Source organism: Melanotaenia boesemani, chromosome 12 (assembly GCF_017639745.1).
Source record: "Melanotaenia boesemani isolate fMelBoe1 chromosome 12, fMelBoe1.pri, whole genome shotgun sequence".
In the NCBI taxonomy this organism is placed as follows: Eukaryota; Metazoa; Chordata; class Actinopteri; order Atheriniformes; family Melanotaeniidae; genus Melanotaenia; species Melanotaenia boesemani.
Genome location: NC_055693.1, coordinates 22,829,718 through 22,853,392, shown reverse-complemented (window position 1 = coordinate 22,853,392; position 23,675 = coordinate 22,829,718). Strand labels below are relative to the sequence as shown.

Below are 23,675 nucleotides of genomic sequence, written 5' to 3'. Positions count from 1 at the left end.
ATGCTTAGTCTTAATTTAATGACTTGTGCATAATTTTACATTCATCTCTCCACATGCACTATTAATTTTCATAACATTTTACAGTTTTTTGCGTGGTACAGCATGTCTATCTATCATAGTTTCTTCTGCTGGTAATTACATTATGAATGACTTTAAAACTGAGGACCAGAATACAGACATACAGACAGGATATTATAATCAAAATGTATTTAAATAAAACTTTAAACAGGGGGTCTATTTAAGAACAAAAGTTGTCTGTCACATCCCCATTGGGATGTAAGTAAAGTGCATAAAATAATTAAATTTTAAAAAGAAAAAAAAAATATGAACGTTTAAGGGTAAAGGAGACAGCAGGAAGTATAGTGTGCCAGGATGAGAGATAAATTGGCATGAGGGGAAAAGGAAAAACACAAGACTATGACAAACGCAGACAAAACTCAACACAATGGTGAAGACAATGAAACAATGGTTGGGAAAATAATCATCATTTGCTGGCGAAAACAGCAACTAACTATCTCCAACACACACACAGAACCCACTTAATTATATCAACACAACCACAGATATAACATTTGTGAGCTCAGATTACAAATTGTATGCATAATTATGGAATACATGAGTTGCTTTAATCATATGTATGGATTTGTGGATCACTTTTTTTCCCATTATTGCCCAGTTACATGCTCTGTGATGCTCAGTCCTAAGGGTCATTTCCAAACAGTTAAACCCTCCTATAGTTAAAAGCAGGGTTCGAATTACATCAGGGCTTTTGGGGAGCCATATTTCCGTATGCTACTTCCCAAGCCACGTGCACACGCGTGTATATTTGTGCACAGAAGTGATTTGGAAAAAAAAAAAAAAAAATCAATTAAACAGGGTCACTTCCAAGAACATTCTACTGTTGTATGCAGCTTAGAAACATGTCATATCGAGGTAATAACATAAAACCATGCAAGAATTTCAACAGTTTAATCGGAGCAATAAAAAACCTAGTAGGCTACATGTGGTCTAACATATTTTCCAATATCATATAAGACCTTTAAAGGTCCCATATTATGCAAAATTCACTTTTTAATGGTTTTGGAACAGTCATACTGGTCCCCCCGCATGTGTAGGAGACCCGTAAGTGTGAAACTCTTTCAGGCGCTCTCTCTCCCCCCTGCTCCACCTCTAGGGAAGTAAGCGCTGAATTGAGCGAGTTTGAAAGCCTGTACGTTAAGACGTCATAAGGGACAATAACCACTCCCCACAGAGCGATGGACCCGCTTACCGGCTCTCAAAGCCCGCCCTCTAAAAATCACCTAGCGCCCAGTGTTTTTCCTTTTCGGCAACCCTCGTTAGCGGACATGGCTAAGCGACAGAAGCACTGTTCTGTTTGTGGCTGCATAAATGAACACGAAAACGTTTTTTTACTTCCATCCACTGAACCCACGAGGACTGAGTGGATTAATTTTATTTTTGGAGGAAATGTACCCGGAAAACTTCCAAAGGTTTTACATGTCTGTGGCCAGCATTTCAAAGAGGACTGTTTCCACAACATGGGGGCCATGGAAAGCAGGCTTCGCCAACCGTTTGAAGCTGAAGCCAGGTTCAATACCAACTGTCCGTGACACAGCTGGAGAGGTAAGAGCTGGCAGTTATTTTATCGTTTCGGCCTTATTAGTCTGATAGCTTGAAAATATATTAGCACTGTTGTAAATGTAGCCAAGTCACTGTTTCTACTGTTTGTATCCGGTGCCATTGTGCATCAGATTGATGAGCGTAGCTAGCTGTGTTCTCCGTGCGTCGCGGTTTGGGTCGGTAATGGGGGCTTCAGGAATGGGTTCCGGTGTTCCGGCGTTTGTTTATCCTTCACTACGCTGTAATCAGCGTCTAGTTACCGCTAAGGCCTAACCTGTCAATCACCTCATGACGGGCATTGCGATGGGCGGAGCCAACAGCTGAGCTGCTCCACCAGGGTTCCGCCCACCATAAACGGCACATTTCTGAAGCTGCTAAAAAGAGGGAGGTGAAGAGAAGCCGCTGCACTCAAACTGAGGGTCGATTTGTCCATACCATGGCGGAAATATTTCATTTAGATATTAATGAATGGTCTCAGATTGGGAATAAAGTGTATAATATGGGACCTTTAAGAATAACAAATCACCTGAATAATACATGCTACCGGAACAACAAATAACTATAATATACCGCAGAGTCAAATGCAGCAGTAGTCTGTAGTTTGCAGCCTTCTCTGATCACTGCCCTTTATTTATCAAGTTCCTTTTCTTCAGCACTGGTTTGTCGTTTTATGTTATTATCCGTTAACTTTTCTGACATGTTAATGGATGTTAAGCCTTTAACAACAGCCCTTGCAACAAAAAGTGAAATTGAACAAGACTTGGAAAGTTATTTTAACAATAAAAAAAGCCACAGGGAAAGGGCGGCTCACTGCACACAAACAGAAAAACAATCCTACTCTCCACGGTGCTGAAACAACAGCTCCTGTAGTGAGTGGGTGGACCCCAGTGGGCAATGCCCGCCCATCCAGAAGCTATCCTTTTTTTTTAAATTTGCATACATTTGAATATCACTATTTCATAGTGATACTAAATTATGATAATTAGAATCTGTTCCTGTTTGTGCTCTTTTGACACTGAGACATTGAGTTATTTGAAAGTTCTGAATGTCTGTATATTTAATCAACATGCGTTCTGTAAGTTATTGCAACATTTGGCACAAACTCATTGGCTAACTAAGTAGCGGTAGACTGATAGCTTTTGACAACGGACGTAAGAAAATTTTTCAGTAATAACATGAAGAAAGGAACATGTCAGGTGTCATGATGCAAGAATCAACCACTTCCAGCAGCTTGGATGGTTTCAGCTGTGTAAGACCTAGCAAGATACCAACTGCTGCTGGAACCACAGGTGTGTATCCCTCTTCATCCTCTTCTTCTGAAGCATCATCTGCAGCTGGATTAAACTCAGTCCGACTCATCCTAATAAGTATAGTATGTCGCAATTACATTTTTACTGACAGTATTTTGGTATGTTAGGTCTTTGTCTGTTGCAGATGAAGTGTCTTAGTCTCAGCATTTCATAATTTGAATTTATCAAAATTACATAGATCAGGATTACACTGGGATGCAGCTTAAGCAGATTGCAAATTGCTAAGAGTAATGAATTTTAGACTCCATGTATAGACAGGCTGATGTAAGGCACACTCGGGTTTTTACCATATAAAGTGCTTAGTGTCTTAGATGCCTTAAAGACTGGACTTCATATGTTGCTCCATAGGATTGGCCTATTCAGTATTGAAGAATGCCTTTGTCTGAAAGGTATATAAGGGTGCCTCACACGTGGATTTAGGATTCTCAAAAATTGGCCTGAGACCTCACAGATTTTTCTGCAGAAATCTGTTTCAGATGTCACTTCTTGTAATAAGCCATTCTTTTTTATTATACATCAAGCTGATGTCCGAAACTCTTTTTTTACCTGAAAGTATTTTGACACACCATTAGCTTAGCGTTATTCAATACAAAATAGCATGATCCAGAGGAGAAGATCATCATATGATGAAGTCATCATATCACAGAAATTACTATGAAGACACCAAGGACACAAAAAGAAGAAACAACAATATGGTACAGAGAAGACAGGAAAAGTTCTGAACCATACAATGGCTTCACAAAACTACAGAATGTAATCAAGGACAATAAACAGCAAAATGGCATCACGAGCCAGAAGGAGCTTCATCAGCTGCATCACACAAACTACAAAATGCCCTCACAAACAATTTTTCAACATCACCTGATTCCACAAAATAAACAACTCAGATACTTCCTTGATGTTTTACAAAGTTGAAATAATTTGCACAGTACTAAACAGCATCAGTTTGGTTAAAGCCTTTCTCTAAAATGAACTCATAGAGTACCTGTAGCTGTTAATTATTAAGCGCTCCTCAACAGTTCCTGTTTGACTGGATGTAGAAGTTTGTTGAGTGGTAAGAGCCTGATTAAAACATCTGTGCTGAGCATCTGTCGTGTTCTGTGTCAAATGTGATCCATGGTGCTAAACGTATCTCTCATAATATCGCTGTTTAGGTTCTTTGAGTAACTGATCTCGGCCTCAGTCTGTCATTTAATTATAAAGTCTGATTATTAGTTGACATTACTAGACTTACTTTGCTATTCATGAATGAAACATTGAATTTTTTGTTATATCTGTCGGTCACAGCTGATATCAGCTGGATCCAGTTTTTGTTCTGTTTTTTTATTTTTTAACAGTAGAGTACTTATAATGCTTTATTTGATATTCTATACCTAATCTGCTCTATAATTTAGCCTCTTATAAATTCAAACTCACTTGATAAATGGGGCCCACCCACAGTGACCGACTGGTCGACCTGTTACTGTGTCCTATAGCAGCAGAACTGATCCACTGGAACATCTGCCTATAGATGTTGGGAGATGTTGGTTATCTCTGGAACACAAACCACCCACGTAGATTTGACAGGAATGTATCTGACAGTCTGCAAGTCTTCAGCAACACAAGTGAACAGCAGCTGTAGATAAATCAACAAACGACAGAAAAACGAAGGCTATTTTATTATTTACACATATGTTACTAATATGTGTACCCACCCACCCACACACACCCACACACACAAAGACACAGGCGCAATAATCCACAATTAATTTTCTACATATTTAAGAAATATTCATGCATCTGGTTTGTTGCCTGAGTTGATTATTGCTCATTTGAGCATTAATGTCAGGGGAGGTGAGACAAATAGTTTGGTCCTATTATTAGAGTCAGGATAATAGGGCTGTAAAACTATATACAGCATCCCCCTGTACTTATCACGTGCACGACAACAGCATCTTATCAGTGGTTAAAGGAACAAAGGAAAAACGTGTGTATTTGTAGTTGAACAACAGCATAAATTTTGTAAATATTTACATTATTACTTTGTAATATGTAATTTTATATTGGATTTCCCAGAATAATAACTCCCACTTATTCAGTGAAGGCTATTAGGCACAACTAGTCCCAGTAAAAAGCTTGTAGATCCCAGTTCAACTTCTTCAGTAAATAGAGCTTTCAGCTCCTCTACAATTTGTTTTTACCACATCTCCTTCTAAAGAGTCACTCAGTCAGTAGTACAGGAGTGACAAAAGCATAACACTCTGTTTCTCCAGGTCTTTCAGACAAACTAAAAATGCAAAAAATAGCTGAAAAAGCAGTGTGCAAAGAACCAGTGAGGATGAGGAGTGTTTGAAAGTGCTGATACCAGGGATGATAGGATGTAAATGAATACATAAAATGTTTACAAAAGGCTAATTCGCACATGTCACTTACCACAACTTCATGAGATGGTTTTAAATATGTTGGAAAAGTTAGCTGCCGAGGAATGAGAGGGAAATGATAAAATATAACCAGGTTAAAAAAAAATATATATATATATATATATATATAATTAAGATTTACTATATAAGGATTTACTAGAAAATCAAGTTAGTTTCATTAAGTTTTACTATGATAAATAGTAACCTGAGATTTATTTATTTTACAAAAACTAAGCCAAAATGCAAAAGCAGTTTGTTAGTACTTAGCCCAGGTTAGAGAACCAAAATAGCACCAGACTGAGGTCATTTCTGATGTCTTTCCTCCTGACATTGTGTTAACAATCCCTGGCTGCTCCAGATAAACCAAATGATCTTGGCATGTGATTCGATTTAGCTTCTACTTAGCTTCTTGTGTTTTGCACGCATTGATTTTGAATTGAAGTTAACAGAGCTTGCTTGTTTGACCTTTTTTTACTTTTAATTTTTGTTTTAATGAACAGAGGCGGTGTTTACTTGAAAAGCAATGCTCTACACATACAGCCACTAACATTCACATCTGGATGCTGCCCAGTCCAACCACAGTCTGATGTATTGGCTGCAGGGTGGCCTTTCACTTCAAAGCACATCTGAGGATCGATCTTGCTATCGTACATTCTAGCATGACTCTAACCTTTATATCATTGCTGCATCTCTCATTTTTTAACCTTTATTTATCTAAGTTAGGGTTTGCTGGTCATGAATACTTGTCTTTTATAATTAGGTATATTGTGTATAATATGCTCCTCCCTGAGACGCCACCTTGTCATTGTGGAGGAGTTTGTGCATCCTGACGATCCTAGCGGCTATGTTGTCAGGGGCTCATGCCCCTGGTAGAGTCACCGATGGCAAACAGGTGTCTAGGGGAGGGTCCAGATGAAGTGCAGCTCAAATCACCCCAAATCACCCCTATGATGATGAGAAAGCAAGGACCAAGGTTTCACTTGCCCGGACGTGGGTCACCAGGGCCCCCCTCTGGAGCCAGGCCAGGAGGTGGGGCACAGAGGCGAGTGCCTGGTGGCCGGGCCTTTGCCCATGGGGCCCGGTCGGCTCAGCCCAAAAGGGTGACATGGGCCTCTCCTCCTGTGGGCTCACCACGTGCAGGAGGAGCCATAGGGGTCAGTCGCAGTGTGAGCTGGGCGGCTGCCAGAGGCGGGGACCCTGGCGGTCTGATTCTCGGCTGCAAAAGCTAGCTCTAAGGGCATGTAATGTCACCTTTCTGGTGAGGAAGGAACCTGAGCTGGTGTGCGAGGTTGAGTGGTTCTGGCTAGATATAATTGGACTCACCTCGATGCACGGGTTGGGTTCTGGAACCACTGTCCTTGAGAGGAGCTGGACCCTCTTCCTTTCTGGAGTTGCTCCTGGTGAGAGGCGCCGAGCAGGTGTGGGCATGCTCATTGCCCCCTGACTTGGCGTCTGTACGTTGGAGTTTACCCCGTTGGACGAAAGGGTAGCCTCCCTCCTTCCCGCCTTTGGGTGGGGGGACAGGTCCTGACTGTTGTTTGTGCTTATGCATCAAATAGCAGTTCAGAGTACCCACCCTTTTTGGAGTCCTTGGAGGGGGTGTTAGAGAGCACTCCTTCCAGGGACTCCCTCGTTCTGCTGGGGGACTTCAGTGCTCAAGTGGGCAATGACAGCGAGACCTGGAGGGGCGTGATTGGGAGGAACGGCCGCGCTAATCTAAATCGGAGTGGTGTTTTGTTGTTGAACTTCTCTGCTCGTCATGGACTGTCCATAACAAACACCTTGTTCAGATATAAGAGTGTCTGTTACGGCCCCAGGCCTCCTGGACAGAGTTTGCAGAGTGTGCAGAGCTGCTGTGCTGCAGCACTCCCGGGATTGGCTGCCGACTCTCTCCTGGTTCCCTCCCCTCGAAGGCCGGATTGGACGCCAACGCTCCCCCGGAGGGCCGGCCCTGATGGACTGCTTGCCCATAAAAGCCAGACAGTGTCAACCTGTCGGCGCGGCTGTGTGGTTGGTTAACACCAGTGCTCCAAGGGTGGCTTTGGACTGAGAAAGAAACTGTGTGAATTGGATGGTTAAAGCGCTAAATGCTGACATTGGATACTGAGCTTTCTAGTTTGTCTGTGTGAGGTGAAAAGACTCTCTCAGTTAAATTTGTGTTTCTTGAATGAACCTTTGCTTTTGGGATTAATTGTTTAGTTGTTTGATTCTCGTTAAAGACGCCTTGAGTTTGTTAGCTGTGTTTCTTTGTTTGTTTTCATAGAGTAATACTCCCAGGCTTTCTGGTTGTTTTGTTGGGTTACTGTTTAAATATAACACCTGAAAAAGGACACTTTTCGTTTGTTTATTTGTAATTGTAGATATTTCCGGGTTTTTTCTTTCATATGATCATTTCTGTTATCTTTAAGGCTCCCGGTGTGGTTTGTGACTGTGGGTTCTGTTTTGTGTTGTGTGGTAATAAAATACTTGTTTCCTTATATATCTGGACTTAATTGTTTTTGCTGCGTTCTCCCCGATCCCTAGCGGGGGGGCCGTAACAGTGTCCACATGTGCACTTGGCACCAGGACACTCTAGGCCGCAGTTCGATGATCGACTTTGTAGTCGTGTCGCCAGACTTGCGGCTGCATGTTCTGGACACTCGGGTGAAGAGAGGGGCGGAGCTGTCAACTGATCACCACCTGGTGGTGAGTTGGCTCAGATGGTGGGGGAGGCGTGTTGTGAGGGTCTGCTGGGAATGTCTGGCCATGTCCCAGGTGAGGCGGGGGACATTGAGCCCGAATGGGCTATGTTCCATGCCTCTATTGTCGAGGCGGCCAGCCACAGCTGTGACCATAAGGTCGTTGGTGCCTGTCATGGCGGTAACCCCCGAACTCATTGGTGGACACCGGCAGTAAGGGATGCCGTCAAGCTGAAGAAGGAGTCCTATCGGGCCTTTTTGGCCCGTGGGATTCCAGAGGCAGCTGATGGGTATTGGCGGGCTAAGCGGAGCACGGCTTCAGCAGTTGCTAAGGCAAAAACTCGGGCATGGGAGGAGTTTGGAGAGGCCAAGAAGAATGACTTCCGGACGGCCTCGAGGAGATTCTGGTCCACCATCCGGTGGCTCAGGAGGGGAAAGCAGTGCTCCGTCAACACTGTGTACAGTGGGGATGGGGGGCTGCTGACCTTGACTCAGGACATTGTGAGGCGGTGGAGGGAATACTTTGAAGACCTTCTCAATCCCACCAACTCGTCTTCTGATGAGGGAGCAGAGTCTGGGGTAGCTGGTGCTGGCTCTCCTGTCTCTGAGGCTGAGGTCGCTGAGGTGGTTAAAAAGCTCCTCGGTGGCAAGGCCCCAGGGGTGGATGAGGTCCGCCCAGAGTTCCTTAAGGCTCTGGATGCTGTAAGGTTGTCTTGGCTTACAAGCCTCTGCAGCATCGCGTGGACATCAGGGACAGTTCCCCTGGACTGGCAGACTGGGGTGGTGGTCCCCCTCTTTAAAAAGGGGGACCGGAGGGTGTGCTCCAACTACAGGGGGATCACACTCCTCAGCCTCCCCGGTAAGGTCTATTCAGGGGTGCTTGAGTCGAACCTCGGATTGAGGAAGCGCAGTGTGGTTTTCGTCCCGGTCGTGGAACAGTGGACCAGCTCTACACCCTCTTCAGGGTCTTTGAGGGGGCATGGGAGTTTGCCCAACCAATCTACATGTGCTTTGTGGACTTGGAGAAGGCATTCAACCATGTCCCCCAGGGACTCCTGTGGGGGGTAGTCCGGGAGTATGGAGTGCCAGACTAGCTGGTGTCAGAGCTTGTTCCGCATTGTCGGCAGTAAATCGGAATCGTTTACAGTGCGGATTGGACTCTGCCAAGGCTGCCTTTGTCACCGATTCTGTTCATAACCTTTATAGGCGTAGCCGAGGTGTTGAGGGGATCCGGTTCTGTGGAACCTAGGACTAGATCTAGATCACGAGCACAAGCAGCCAAAATTAGTTTTCTCCGCAGGGTGGCCGGGCTCTCCCTTAGAGATAGGTTGAGAAGCTCGGTGATCCGAGAGGGGCTCAGAGTAGAGCTGCTGCTCCTCCACATCGAGAGGAGCCAGATGAGGTGGCTCGGGCATCTGGTTAGGATGCCTCCGGACACGTCGCACCGGAAAGAAGCCCCGGGGAAGACCTAGGACGCGCTGGACGGACTACATCTCTCGGGTGGCCTTGGAACACCTTGGGATCCCTCCGGATGAGCTGGTGAATGTGGCCAGGGAGAGGGAAGTCTGGGTTTCCCTGCTTAGGCAGCTGCCCCCGCGACCCGACTCCGGATAAGCGGCAGAAAATGGTTGTCAGTTAACCTGAGACAAGGTTTTAAAAACACTTTAATCTAAAAGGTGTTGTTTCTTCTTTTATTTTCAATGACAACTTGGTTTTGGAAGGCTTTTTTTTTCTCATTATTTCCATCATTTAATAAAATAAGCAACTCTGTGAAATTTAAACTTCCTATTATGGATTGTAACTGTGATTTAAAGATAATTTCACAGACTCATAGTCTACTTGGTAACGCTTGATATAATCCTTTTCTAAGCTGGGGTAGGTAAATATGTGCTAGGAGCTACCTAGAGAAAAAGTGCTGCAGCAACCACTACAAGCACCTTAATATCTGTTATCATGTCAGAAGGGCAGGTTAGCCCCAGTCAGTACAGAAAAGCCTACTTTTTAGAGGATATCGGCAGCACATTAAACATTGGAGATGACTGTGGTGCTGTTTTTGCTGTATGTGATGCATGCTCTGTAGTACCTGTGTAGTCAACCATCACATGCACCAGAGTGCTTTATTGATAAGGTGTTGACATAAAGTGTTCTGCAGTACTGTTTTCTGCTAAATAGCAGGACGTGTGTTACAATGCACGGACAGCTCATAATTTACAAAAAATATAATGATCCTAATTCTTATTATAATGATTCCATATTTCCCAAAAGTGATAATGGCTGCTGTGATGATACAAGTCACAGATACAAGGAATTGGATTCATTAGCAAAAGGTAAGTCAGAGGGGATTTAAAATCTAATCCAAAAGTTTTTCATTGAAGAAAACCTAAGCTGTGTCACAGCCTGTCCTGTCACTCCTCCATCAGCACTCCCTTGATCCTCCACACCTGTGCCTAATCCTCCCACTCCAATCAAGCCCAACCAGGTCACACCTGTCTCCTGTTAACTTCCCAGTCCTCATATACACCAGCACCTCAGTCACTCCCTGTCGGACCTTAATCTACACACATCATGGACTCATCCCATCTCCGTTCCTGGCTCCCTGGTTCCTCTCCCTCCAACCGACTCCTTCAGTGTCCGTATAAGTTAGACCTTTCCCTTGTGTTCAAGGTGTTTAATAAAGGATGGTTAACCTGCCCTTTTGTATCTGAGAAGTCCCTGCGTAACAAGCTGTATTTAGTTTGACAATCCACCCTCAAATTCATCCACAAACTAAATGCTCAGAAGTCACTGTTTACTACTTCCATATCACGTTTAGTTAAAAACAGCTCGATTCTCATTTGGTTCCACTTTGGTTATGGTCAGCTATTTAAAAAAGGAGATGAGGGAACGAAGTATGAGGCTGTGATGATAATTAGAAATGATTGCGCTAATGAGATATGTATTTGTTAAATTAAACTGCCTCAGCATGGGCTAAATAGACAAATCAGTATCTAATTATTATTGATGATAGCCTCTTTTTCTATCACAGTTTCCAGTAGTTTCAAGTTCTTCTAATAGAGTATATGACAACCCTGATCCTACATCCCTCTGGGCTACGAACACCATGTGTTCAGAACAAATAATTTTATTTTTTTCTTTCATTTTGGGACTTGCGCTGACGCTGGTGAGAAACAACATTTTGTTTAAGCTTGTGTATTCTTGCAAAGACCATGTGTGACAACAAGAGAGTTTCTTGAAACTTGAATACCACAAATAAATATAAAAAAATACTGATGCTGTCTCACTTAAATATGCTATTTTATTTGTTATGTTTTAGAAATACATATAAACACATTACAAAGCTTGATTTGTGGACACAACCTGCAAATACCCCAGATAAACCTGACTTCATTTACTACTTCAGGATTATACAGTAAAATACATTCAGATTATCATGATAGATGCACACATACCAGGGCCATTTGGTAAAGATGTTTCTTCATAATGTTCCAATTTGAAAAACACTGGATTTTTTAAATTTATTTTTTGCATTAGTTCCTCAATGTACATTGGTTAATAAGAAAACTGATCAAAACAGTGTGATGCTGTGATGGAGGTAGGGCATCACAGAAAGGCCTTGCAGGAACATGTAAAATAAAAGAAAGAAAAAAAAGAGAGAAAATGAGGATGAAACCTGATAAAAATTTCAGTAAAATATATTTCTGAAATGTGTGTTAGTGTGTGGGTAAAAAGGAAAGGCGGATAGACATGAAAGGAAAACGACTATTATATGGATGCGTTTAAAATTGCATGACCGCTGCCGAGGATTTCAAAAGAATTCAAATGCAGGGTTCAACTAGAGTTTAAATTATAATATTGTGCCACTTTTCATCTCACTCTCTGTTCAGAAGAAGACATGGTGAAATGTAATGAAACAAGAAGCTCTTTATCCATCCCATGAAGACAATGTTTTTTTTTTTTTTATTATTATTATTATTATTTCTTATATTAACAGATTATTTTGGATAACTCAAACCCTTCATGTTTTTGATAATTAACTGGTGACCACTTAACATAAAAAGCGATCTGATGTGCCTGTAACCTGAAAGTTAGTTAGTCAGGATCTTTGTAAGTGGGATGGTGACAAAATTCAGGGCCATTTGAAAGCAGTGGCTAGATTTAAACTGTATATGTGGTGGCACTGTGTTGGCTGTACTTGCCCTTTGTTTCAGACTTTAAGTCTGGCTTTCGGAGCAGCAGTTGAATGTGCAACATGACTACACACGTCACATGCATATATATTAGTGCACATATCAAAAATGTGGTTACTATATAAAAATAATAATAATAATAATAAAGCTCTGGCACACAATGAACAAACAATGCTGCTGTCCATGGTGCTGAAGGAAACAGAACAGATCACCTGCATCATTTGGTTTGGAATTAATTAATTAATTCAATTGAAAGCCGACAAATGAACACTGTTCTTTTCAAGAAACATTAAGAACCTTATTGAAAAATTACAGCTGAGCTCCCCTGTAATTCTAATCCTGAGCACATTGTTAACAAAGTCAGAATCTCCTTAGCTATAAGTCTGAATTATGAACTGTCCAAGGTGGAGGAATAGAGTTACAGTTCTGCTGTTGTTAGAAATAATGAGAGGATCTACACATCAAGTTTATTCTCCATACTTCAACAACTACTGAACAACTAAGGGTATTACACAGTAACAGCTCACAATAAATGGATAAATAAATAAAGTACTATATATATATATATATATATATATATATATATATATATATATATATATATATATATATATATATATATATGTGATCTCTATTGTTGTAATATACAAGTTTCCTCTAAACATCTGGAACACTATGAAAAGTTTTAAAAAATTATTCTCTTGCTCTAAGTACAAAACCATTCAAGTCTCTCAGACGTCTCAAAAATTAGTAATAATAAGTTAACACATCTGATTCAGAAACTGAAGCATCTGGGAAGAACATGGCACCAACAGTAAGAAGCACAGCTTTAATTACTTATATTTGCACTCTATTTGCTTTGATACATATAAAGCTTTGCTTTTTAAAAAAAAAAAAACTGATTATAATAATATTTAAAGCAATTTAAAAGTTACTGTATTATGCCTTATAAAGGTGTATATAGTTCACCATAATGAGGAAACCTATGTTGGTATAACCATAAAACATTGAGAAAAAAAAATATATTTAATGTGTGGGGTAAACAGCAAAAAGAGACAGAAAGAAACAGCACACCTTAATTTCCACATTGATTAACCCTGCTAATGTGCTAATCTAGCCTAGTATGCTTTTTCTGTGAAACACCAGCCTCATCAAGAGGCAATTAGCTCCTTTGAAGCCCATGGTCATCCATCATATCAGGAGAGACACTCTCATCTTTTCTCTTTAATGCTACACACAGCAGCCTATTGCAGTCAATACGCTTCCCCATGCAGAACTACAATAGAATAGCGGCCTTCCTATGATCAATAGGCCACATGGGTTGATGTTATGTGACTGAAGCTGATCTACTTATCCATGCTTATCTACAAATACATGCATGAGTCTTGTTTTCACAAACAAAACAAGTCATGGTTTAAATTTCCATGTGTCTTTGTAAAGATATAAATTTATATAAAATGAAATAAAGTAAAAGCCAATAAATATCTAACGCACAACTTGTAGTCTAGTGCAATAACAGCTCAAGCAGATCTGAAGCTGTTCTTCTGACTGCAAGTGCATTTTATTTTTTTTCTAATTATTGCAATTTTTTGTTGGCTTGTAAGACACCCCTCTGTGTTACAGTAGGTGGTACAGGAAAAATCTGGACAACATTAGGATAATTATAGTTTGCAATGCATTTGTTAAACAGTGATTTGTCATAATGGGCAGCAAAATGCTTCAGTTGTTCCATATTACTCATTTACTTCAACAAAGTATACATCCTCCAATTTTTACTAGTGCTACCATAGAGACAGTCACTCTCAACAGCCCTGTGCACTCATGGTATGTAAGATTTGTTTTAGCTGCCTTTTAAAAGAGATCACAGAGTCCACAGATCTCATTCTCAGAGAAAGGGACTTCCAGAGAGTAGTTGTTGCTGTTGCAAAGGCTTTGTCACCTTTAGTCGATTGCTGAACAACCAGCAGACCCTGATCACATAACATCAGGGACCTGGTGGGGACATATGGCTGCAGAAGTTCTTTTATATAAGTTAGCACTTGACCCTATTGCTCTATATGTTTCAACATTTTGAAATGTTTCATTAGATGTTTCCCCTCCATTTGCTGCAGTTGCACATGTTGTCACCCAGGATGACACACAGACACCCTGGTTTCCTTTTGTTTTGATAAATCCTATAGTTAGTTGGGTTTAAGCCATAGTTATGCTGCCATAGACTTAGACTGCTGAGGAACATCCCATGACACACTGAGCACTTCCTTCCCTTTTTGTCTCTCGGCTCCTTATTTTCCAAGTATAAACATATGACAGTATTGGGATCATTAACTTGTATTTCTCTTGTGGGGCCTGTCGATCCCTCTTTCATGTCCTCTGCGCCTCCAGCTGGTGGAGGTAGACAAATGCCTTCCCTAAGTTAGTTCTGCTGAAGGTTATTCCCTCTGGGTAAAACTGAGTTTTTTTTTCCTTTCCAACTTTGCTTGTCAAATCATGCATTTTCAGGATGGGTGTGGAAGTGAAGGTAGGATGTGATGCAATCTGCTGGTTTTACTTGGTTTTGGCAATTATTTTTTTTAAGAACGAGCTTGTATGAAAACTGCTAAAATAAATTATAAACTAGACTGGATATATTTTATTTCGATCATAGTGAACTTGAATGTATTATGTCTGTAAAGTTCCTTGAGCTGCCTTTGTTGTAAATTGCTTTCAATTAACAATAACATTGGCTAGTTATACGGAGTAAGCTAACATACTTTATAGTGGCTAAAGTTAATATAGCCTCGTATTTAAAAGAACCTCATGTGTAACTTTTTAGATCTGTTCAAGTTATGTGCCAAAATAGACATATCACCCAAAATTATTGATTATAATGCTTTTTATATTACAATTTAAAAGTTGTTCAGTCCTCAGTCTTACAGCATTAGAATGCAACTGAAAGGCAGACTTTTTTCCATACTATCAAATTTGCTAGCAAAATAAATGAATTTTTATATTACTTTTAAAGCAGATATCCTGGTGCCACCATAGGTAACAAGGTTTGTAAACAATAATTTTAAGAGACATGACTAAAAATATTGGAAGTTTGTGGTAAATTGCATTTGCCAGGATACATGTCATGTTATTTTTTACTACATTTTTAAGGTTCTAAATGAGTGAGAATACATTTATTTGTGAGGTATAAAATGTTTTAAGCTAAGTGTGAATGAACAAGTTAACCTTTTTTAACACATTTAAGCTGTGGATGGGTTTGAGAGAAGGGTGAGTAGTCACCTTCAGTGTTAGTTGGGACTGACAAGAAGCCTCGGCAGTGTTGCCCTTTATTGCGACAAAAACAAGCTCTTAGCAGCCTTGCTGAGGAGTTCATGATTTCCAGAGCAAGGGAAGTGCTCCAGTACATGGAATCCAAGGACCCAAAAGTCTTTCAAGCTGGCATTAGGGTGAGAACTGGCAGAAAGTTGAGGACATAGGAGGCTGTGGACCAGTCTCCTTGGCATCACAGGGGCACGCAAGAGAAGAGCCATTGGTTCAGCTGTGGAGGATGAGGAGAGAGCCACACGATGGCTGTGGATAGGGACAAATAGTGGGAAAATGATTCTTGGACACAGGTTGGGAACTGGTCACTCCAGGTCGGATTGCCTATGCTATTTCCCAGTCTTTACTGATGTCTTTCCCTAAGACCGTTTTAGCTAACTGAATCATTATCTTTATATTCCTGCTATTCTGCCTGTTACACCTTTAGGAAACTTGAGCAGGTATTAAAAAAAAAAAAATCTAATTTTATGAGACTGTACGTGTGTGCTAACTTAAGGCATTTCACTCATCTGCATATTCCCTTTACACAACACACCTACACACGCTTTTTTTTTTCGCACACAGCCACAAGCCATCTGTCACTTCAGTGGGTCCAAGGTTTGATATACAAAATTGTCACAGTGAGATGACTAGCATTTTTCTCCTCTCTGCCCTCAAAGTGTCAGCCCAGCATGAATAGTAATACATAGAAGATGTATTACATTCTAGATTGCCCTCACACCTGAAGTAATATATATATATATATATATATATATATGAGAATGTATAGATTTTCATAAACATTTTGAATGAATGTCCTGTGGTACAGAAGTAGACACAAACATTGAACAGGACCTTCAAGCCCCCCTGATGAAAGTTTAAGGATTCAAAGCAGCTGCAGGAGTAAAACCATCAGCTTCTTGCTGTGATGCAACAATACCAACAATTGTCATTCCACAGAGAAGGAGTTGGAAATAAATCATCCCAGTAAAAAACATTTAAAAAAATAAGTAAAAATAATAAAAAAAAATCCCCCCAAAGATTATTCAAACACATGCAAACCAGTTGTATATTTCTACACATTTGAGATGCTGCCCTGGATTCATGCTGTGGACTGAATTCTGAGAAGTAATTGGATTGCAGAGGGCTCTTAAAGGAACTTTGGACTAATTTCTAATCAGCAGCACATTAAAAAAAGATGCCCCTAAAAGGATCAGTCTCTTGAAAGTGAATTTTTATGAGACTAACACAACATTCTTCAAGGAACCTTAGCACTGAGTTTTGCTTTAGGATTTTAATATAATTTTACTCAGAGGAGGAGTTATAATGTTGCTTAATCTATAGAAACAAAGCTGCATTTATATTTCAAAGGGAACCAAGCTTGCTTGTACACTGACCCAGGTGCACCTTTTCAAGGAGTCTTGGTACATTTATGTTGCACTTCAAGGTTCAGATAACAGCATTCACACTTCTTTCAATGATGGATGCTAACAGAGTAGCCACACCAGTTCTTGTATTATTTAAAGTAAACGTCATTTTTCACATTATGAAAATATTGATAGCCATAATATCGTAAAAATAACAGAAATACTGATATGTGACTAGTATGCATATGATTTTATAAGAAACAAATGAGCACCTATGTGACATTTCATCTGACTGAACATAGAGGTTAAACGTAGTAAATAGCCACTCAAAAATTTTTAGTAGTCAGTGGCTTGAGCAAGAGTGTCTGGCTACTTCTATTTAAAGTATTTGATGAAGATCAAAGAAAAGTGAAATGATTGTCTGTCCCTAGAATAATTTACCTTGGCAGTGCGGTAGTTATTTGGATTGATTACTTTGTTGTCTGCAGGAAGTGCTGATCAACCACTGAATACCCATTGGAGACAGATGACCAACCATGTGGGGCTTGCTATGGAAACTAGACCAACTAGCTCACAAAAATAAAGTGTTACATTAAAGTCTACATTGGGTTGTACTACACTGCTAAATTGCTAAAACTAAATTGCTCTGACAATGTATTTTTACTCCCTGGTTATGTAGATACTGCTAAATAAAAGAGTCTGGGATTTCGGTTCATAAATGCTGCTTAAGAAAATAAATAAAAAGAAACCCAGAGGAATTCTAGATGGGCAGAATTTCAAGAACCAATGAGAACATTTGCTCTTATATTTCACTATTTTCTACAGCTTCTCATTCTCATATTTTGATTGTAAGTTTTGAGCTAAATCAAAGGACAAAATATACAATAAAAAAATCAAACAGTAGAAGATGTTTCTTTTTAATATATATATATATATTCATATTTAGTTGATATTGCAAATCTGATATTGTGACACTTCTACTATTTACTGGATTTTTCAGAGTGGAGATTATAATGAAGTTTGAGTAATATATAAGGATTCAAATTTTACATGCAAAGAAATATTTTTGCGTATAGACAGATTGCAATATCTTAATGTTGGCATATGGTGACATATATTCTAACTGTCTTGCTGATTTTTTTAAACGGTCTAAAGGGTTAGACCTATTATTATTTATCTATTCAATAGATTTAAGGCTATCAAGTCATGAAACCATTTGTTGCATAAATCTATGACTTTAAATGCAGTTGCTGGCAAATCCATAGGAAAAAACAATGGTAAAATCAGTTGAAATTTCATTCACGTGAAAAATTTTAAGAAGTAATAAGCTTTTATTAATGGAAGTGTAGCATTAGGCCCAAGACTTTGGTTATCAACAGAGGGACATCTTCTGCTTTTACTTCCCCCACCCTATCTACATGTTTTACAGCCCACAGGAAATTCCTGTTCACCACCAGATGGACAATTGTTGACCTAACACTGGGTTCTCAGGCTACACAAACTTTGCATTCAGAGGACATTTGATTTGCAATCAGACCTGAAAACTCTAAATTATTAACTTCAAAAGAAGAAACATTCTTAAGCTGATTAGATCCAGAACTGAGTGTCAGCCGTACCAGGGAACATCTCAACCCTTTTGTTGATTAACGACACTTAAGGCCATCGTCCCCAGACATTCGCACATGTAAATCCCCCAATTCAGGACTCAGAGAACATTCCTCCCCACATCTGTACTTTATTAAGAAGTGTCAGAGAAAATAACCTTTCTCTTGCAGGACTGTTTTGAACAAAGTTCTTAAAATTGCCTTAAATGTCTGATTTCTTTAATAATGAATGTTTAAAATAATTCCACATATCAGGAAACCACCAATGTGACTATAGTAAATATTACCAGAAACTTAGAGATTTCAAAGTTAGTCAGGAGTCAAGTCAAGAAGAAAGAAAGAGGAGAGAGAATAGGTACCGAAAAACAGATCTGTACGAAGAAGCAAATCCATGGAAAATTCATTAGAACGTTCAACTTAGTTTTTGTCTTTTGTTTGTGTTTATTAGTTTATGTTTAACCGAGCCTCCAACTGGGTCTAGCTGGTGTCTTTGAAACGCTGAATTTTATTCCTTTTACTCCAAAGTTCATTTAGTTATTTCTGTAATTCAATTGACGATTCTAAATTGCTTTACCAAATTCCCGTTTACTCCGCTAGGTTTGGACCAAAATTAACTAAATGCTGCTCATTAGTAAGTTAATTTTCCCATATTCCAAACTGCGTAAGATCCAGATATTATTTTCTTTATAATTTCTGATTTAATTAGATTTCAATCTTCACCCTTGTTTATTTCATTTTCCTGCTTCATTTCCACTGTCTTTTAAGCTGGTTCACCCTCCCGGCGCAACAGAAGCCGGCAGAGTCTCTAAAGCGATATTGATAATTTCAAAATTTGATTTCATTGATTTCTCTTTGCTGTTGATTATTGGTGTTTAATAAATGGTTTACTTTATTGAAATTTAGAAGCGTTTCCGTGGTTATTTTTGGATGGAATCAAGGTCCCTTCAGATGTTGAATTCGCAACTTCAGATATAAGAATTAGACTGGATTAAAATCAATAGTTTTATTAAAACCCCACTCACGATTTTCTCTTCTGGACCATGGATTACTTAATCAGCTATACAGAAGAGTGGTGCCCTACTTCGAGGAAAATCACAATTACAAGGTTTCATTAATTTTGATATTAATTTCTACCATCAAGGTTTTACATTAATATCGAGGCATTACGCTACAGAAGTCAACCCCACACACTTCATTTGACTGTTCTTGAATGACTTTTCTATTACCACTTGGCCTTGTGTTCCCCTTACCATCTTTCTCTGTGAAGTGTATGTATGTAATGATACTACAACCTATTGCAACTGTGAAGGTCACGCTCACAGAGAGGATTGAATTACTTGTAACCAGCCATAACATGTCTACAATACTGAACATTGTGTCTTGTCCTGAGAAGTGGAAGCAACAGCTTGGTTGGTGTGAAGTTGTAACTGTGTCTCTTTGTCCATTCATATCTCTGTGTTGGTTTAGAAAGTGAAAGAACGTTAGTCTGATAAGCATAAGAGACAAGACTTTTAAATTAACAAGTCATTAACAGGCTTGTGCAGAACTGAATCTTTTGAGGCCATTAATTTAATCTGAATCATGTTTAATAAAGCAGGGAAACATATAAAACCTGCAGGACAATGGCCTTCGATGACCAAAGTTTGACATGGCATATTTTTTGTGATTTGGAGCCGCATAGTTGTACACACCAAGCTAAAATATGTGCAATGCTCTCATTATTTTCCATAAAAAAATACTTTTTTCTGCCAAACACTGTTAAGCATTGTCTTTTGCCATCAACACAGCTAACAGTGTTCACCTGTAATTTGACCTTGTAATCTTTCTTTTAGTTTAGTTTAGTTTTTTTTTTTTTTTTTTGTTATTACAGTCTGTCAAAAATGGCTCAGCTCTGAAAACTCTAAACTGAAATAAAGCAAAGCTGTATTTAATTAAGTAAACCTTGATTTATTTGTAAAGATGGTACACTTTAAAAAGCCTGCAGCATGACATGAAGCAAAAGTAAAAACCTTTCCTAAACTACTCAAAAAAACCAGCTAATAACCAATAATATCAGGTTTTTGAATGCAGTGGAAAAACTATTTAATTAGCATTCAGTCCTACTTCAAATAACTGCAACAGTCACAGTATTTGTTGACTCAAGTTCCGATTAGCATTGATAGGAACATAACACCTGGGTGCAAACAGTTATTTTCAGTCAAGGTGCTGTGCTTGGTGCTGTAAGACTAGGCTCAGTTCACTTTTTCTTTAAAGAAACAGTTTATCTTCTGTAACATTTTGCATGGAGGCTGTGAAACTGACAGCAAGACCTTGGGGGTCAAGAAAGAGACACAGCTGATCAATTTCTCCAGTCTTCAATACTGCTAGCAGCAAAGTTCTGCTTTGTGCAGACTTCTTTGGTCCTCTTAAAAATGACAAAGTTGTCCAATTATCTCAAAAAGCCATGGTCATTAGAAATTAAGATCAAACATACCCTGCAGGATAACGTGTAATGTCATCCCTTCATATTGTTGTGGTTTGCAGACTGTAGCCCCCGGTGGGAGAAGGTCGTTACTGGACATAACTCCAATTCTATGTAGTCTACATTGTAGCAGTGAGAGGGTAAACCTAAGTTTTAAAAACATTAAAACATGGTGGCTTTTGTGTAACACCAATAGAAGATGCCTAGCATTTCTTTGGTGTATAAAAAAGCTGTAAGTTTGATCAGAAAGAGCCATCACATTAATTATATAAGATAAAGTATACAATACACAAAGCCTCTCTTCATCAAAACACTCATACATATAACATCTGTTAATGAGTTGGAGTATTGTATTAATCATCCTTTTGAATTTAAAACATAAAAAAGTTGACAAAAATTTAATAAAAATCACATTAATTTGATTCTGGTATACACAGGAAAACTTGAGTAGAGAAATTATGGAAAACTTGATGATCAGTATGAGTGGTACAGCACAGGACCAGCTGTGTTATCTACGGTTTTCCCTCTCCATCTGCTGACACTACAGCTGAGCTGACACACTCCCACTTCACTGGCTGTTACTTCCCAAGACACACACACACATGCACTGAGTTTAACACAAACATCACAGCTGTGCTTGGGCCCGTTTATTTTCAAGACACTTCTGATTGATGTAGTATCAACATTTTTCATTCTGTGACAGTTCATCTGAGTTGAAAGTTGAACTATATAAGGCTAGACTGTATAGTCACCTTTGAATAAACCTAAGTCTCCTCTAGATGGGGATTTACATGTACATACATTGTTGTATTTGTAGAGTACTGTTAAATTTAAGTGACATTAAGTGAGAAAAGGGGATTTAAGGCAGTGAGTGCATTTACAGTTGCACTTGAGGTTCTTCTGTAGATACCAGCAATGTGGTTCTAAGCATAAAAATGTTATGACCAATGATATGATTTTATGACCAAACCAACTTTGCTCCAGACTGAAATTTATCAAAACCATTAGAGCCAGCAATAATCCCATAAAGTCCTTGACTATTTTGTGAGTTTTTTTTTTTAAGCATTTTGTTTTTAAAGCTGCTTTTCTGTCTAAAGTGACAACTGTAGCACTTATCCAAACCACAATATGTAGCCACACAGTACATCTGTGTTTGTGTTTCTGTTCTTTGTCTATGCTGGGAAATGTCATCTGTGAGTCCACAGCTCTTTAAGTAAATCAACCATTTGTTCAGATGTTTTTATGGGTTTGTGACAGGATTTAAGCATCTCTTTACCATGAACAATTTGATGAGTATTTGAAGCTTCATTTGTAACTGTAACTAAGAGCTGGCCATGAGAGGGTCTCTTGCTGTGGAAGAGAAATAGCTCTTTGGGGTAAAATAGGATTATTTGAACTTTACTTTGAAGCACCTTAGCTATTAAAAGAAAATATGGCACCATATTAGATGAGCTTTGGCTAGATTCACACTGCAGATCTGATTGTACAATTCAGAGTTTTTGCTGAGACGAGTTTAATTGTGTGAGGTAGTTCATGTTATAATTAAATGTGACTGCCGTCAGACTCCAGTGTGAACAGTCTACAGCCCTGAAGTGACCAACATGGTCAGAGGAAAATGTGACGTTACTTGCAGCAAGCAGTGTTTATGTTAAACCAGAGCCAACAAAACTATGATATAATATTATTCTGTATATTGTTTATATTCAGTATATGACATTCAATTCCACCTTCACCAATTCCACCACCTTCAATGACGTAAAAGCTGAATGAAATATGTCAAGACCATTCAGACTGGGGTTGCTTTAAAAAAAAGAATTGGACATGCATCTAGTGTAGTACCACAATATGAATGTGACCTGGGTCAGATTTAAAAATGAAATAAGATGCTATCCTTTAAGAAAAAGATCAGATATGGGTCACAGATGGGGAAAAAAGTCATATTTGAGCCACTTTTGTTGTGGTGTGAATGTAGTTTTTGATTGGAATGAATACATCGGACAGAATACATTATGACACTTTCACATAAAACCAATCAATGACCTTAAATATAAAAAAAAATATTAATGGTGAGCCTTAAAAATAAACCAGATTTTATGAACGAATAATGTATACTGTCAGTCATGTGCATTAAATGACAAAAAAATCAGCGAATCCAAATAAACACAATTTTTTGCTCATAAATACACTAAATAATATCACATTTAACACCTGATAAACACAGAGAAATGAAAAAAACATAGCTTACAAAACAAAAGGGTACAAATAGCAATTAATCATTGCTGCAAATAAAAACATTAAGACCGAATTTCCACCAAAATATATCAACTCAAATCTAAGAACAAACCCTTTCTGCATAACATCAAAGATTATTTAAACTATGTAATAAACCCAGCCACAAAGAATTACTAAAACTGACAGCAAGTTGAGCTGCGACAGTTGCCACTGGCGATGTGGCCAATAAAGTCTTGTATGTAAAGCCCTAACTTCTTTTTAGATTTTAGCAGGCATCCATGCTTATTCATCTAAGTCCTTACTTTGGACCTCTTTTGTTGTTGGTTGACTTTAGTTTTGCAGTTTCAGGGCACAAACCAGAAAGTAACAAAAGGCCTTCCTCTGGCAGAATGCTGAATTAGCAGGTTCACAGCCCCTACCTATGACAAAGAGCTGTAAATGACTGTGTAAACTCTTGTGAAGTGCCTGTTTACCTGCCATTGTCTCAGGGGCACTGTCTAATCCTGATTGAGCCTTGCCTCTCGCACGC

General features: G+C 39.2%; 1 long non-coding RNA gene across 1 annotated transcript; it reads left to right on the top strand.

Moving 5' to 3' along the window:
* The first annotated feature begins 2,267 nt into the window (after window positions 1-2,267).
* LOC121649964 lies at window positions 2,268-7,521 on the top strand. Its single transcript, XR_006012191.1, has 3 exons — window positions 2,268-2,278; window positions 6,489-6,493; window positions 7,129-7,521. It is a non-coding gene; the product is annotated as an uncharacterized LOC121649964 (long non-coding RNA).
* Window positions 7,522-23,675: the final 16,154 nt, after the last annotated feature.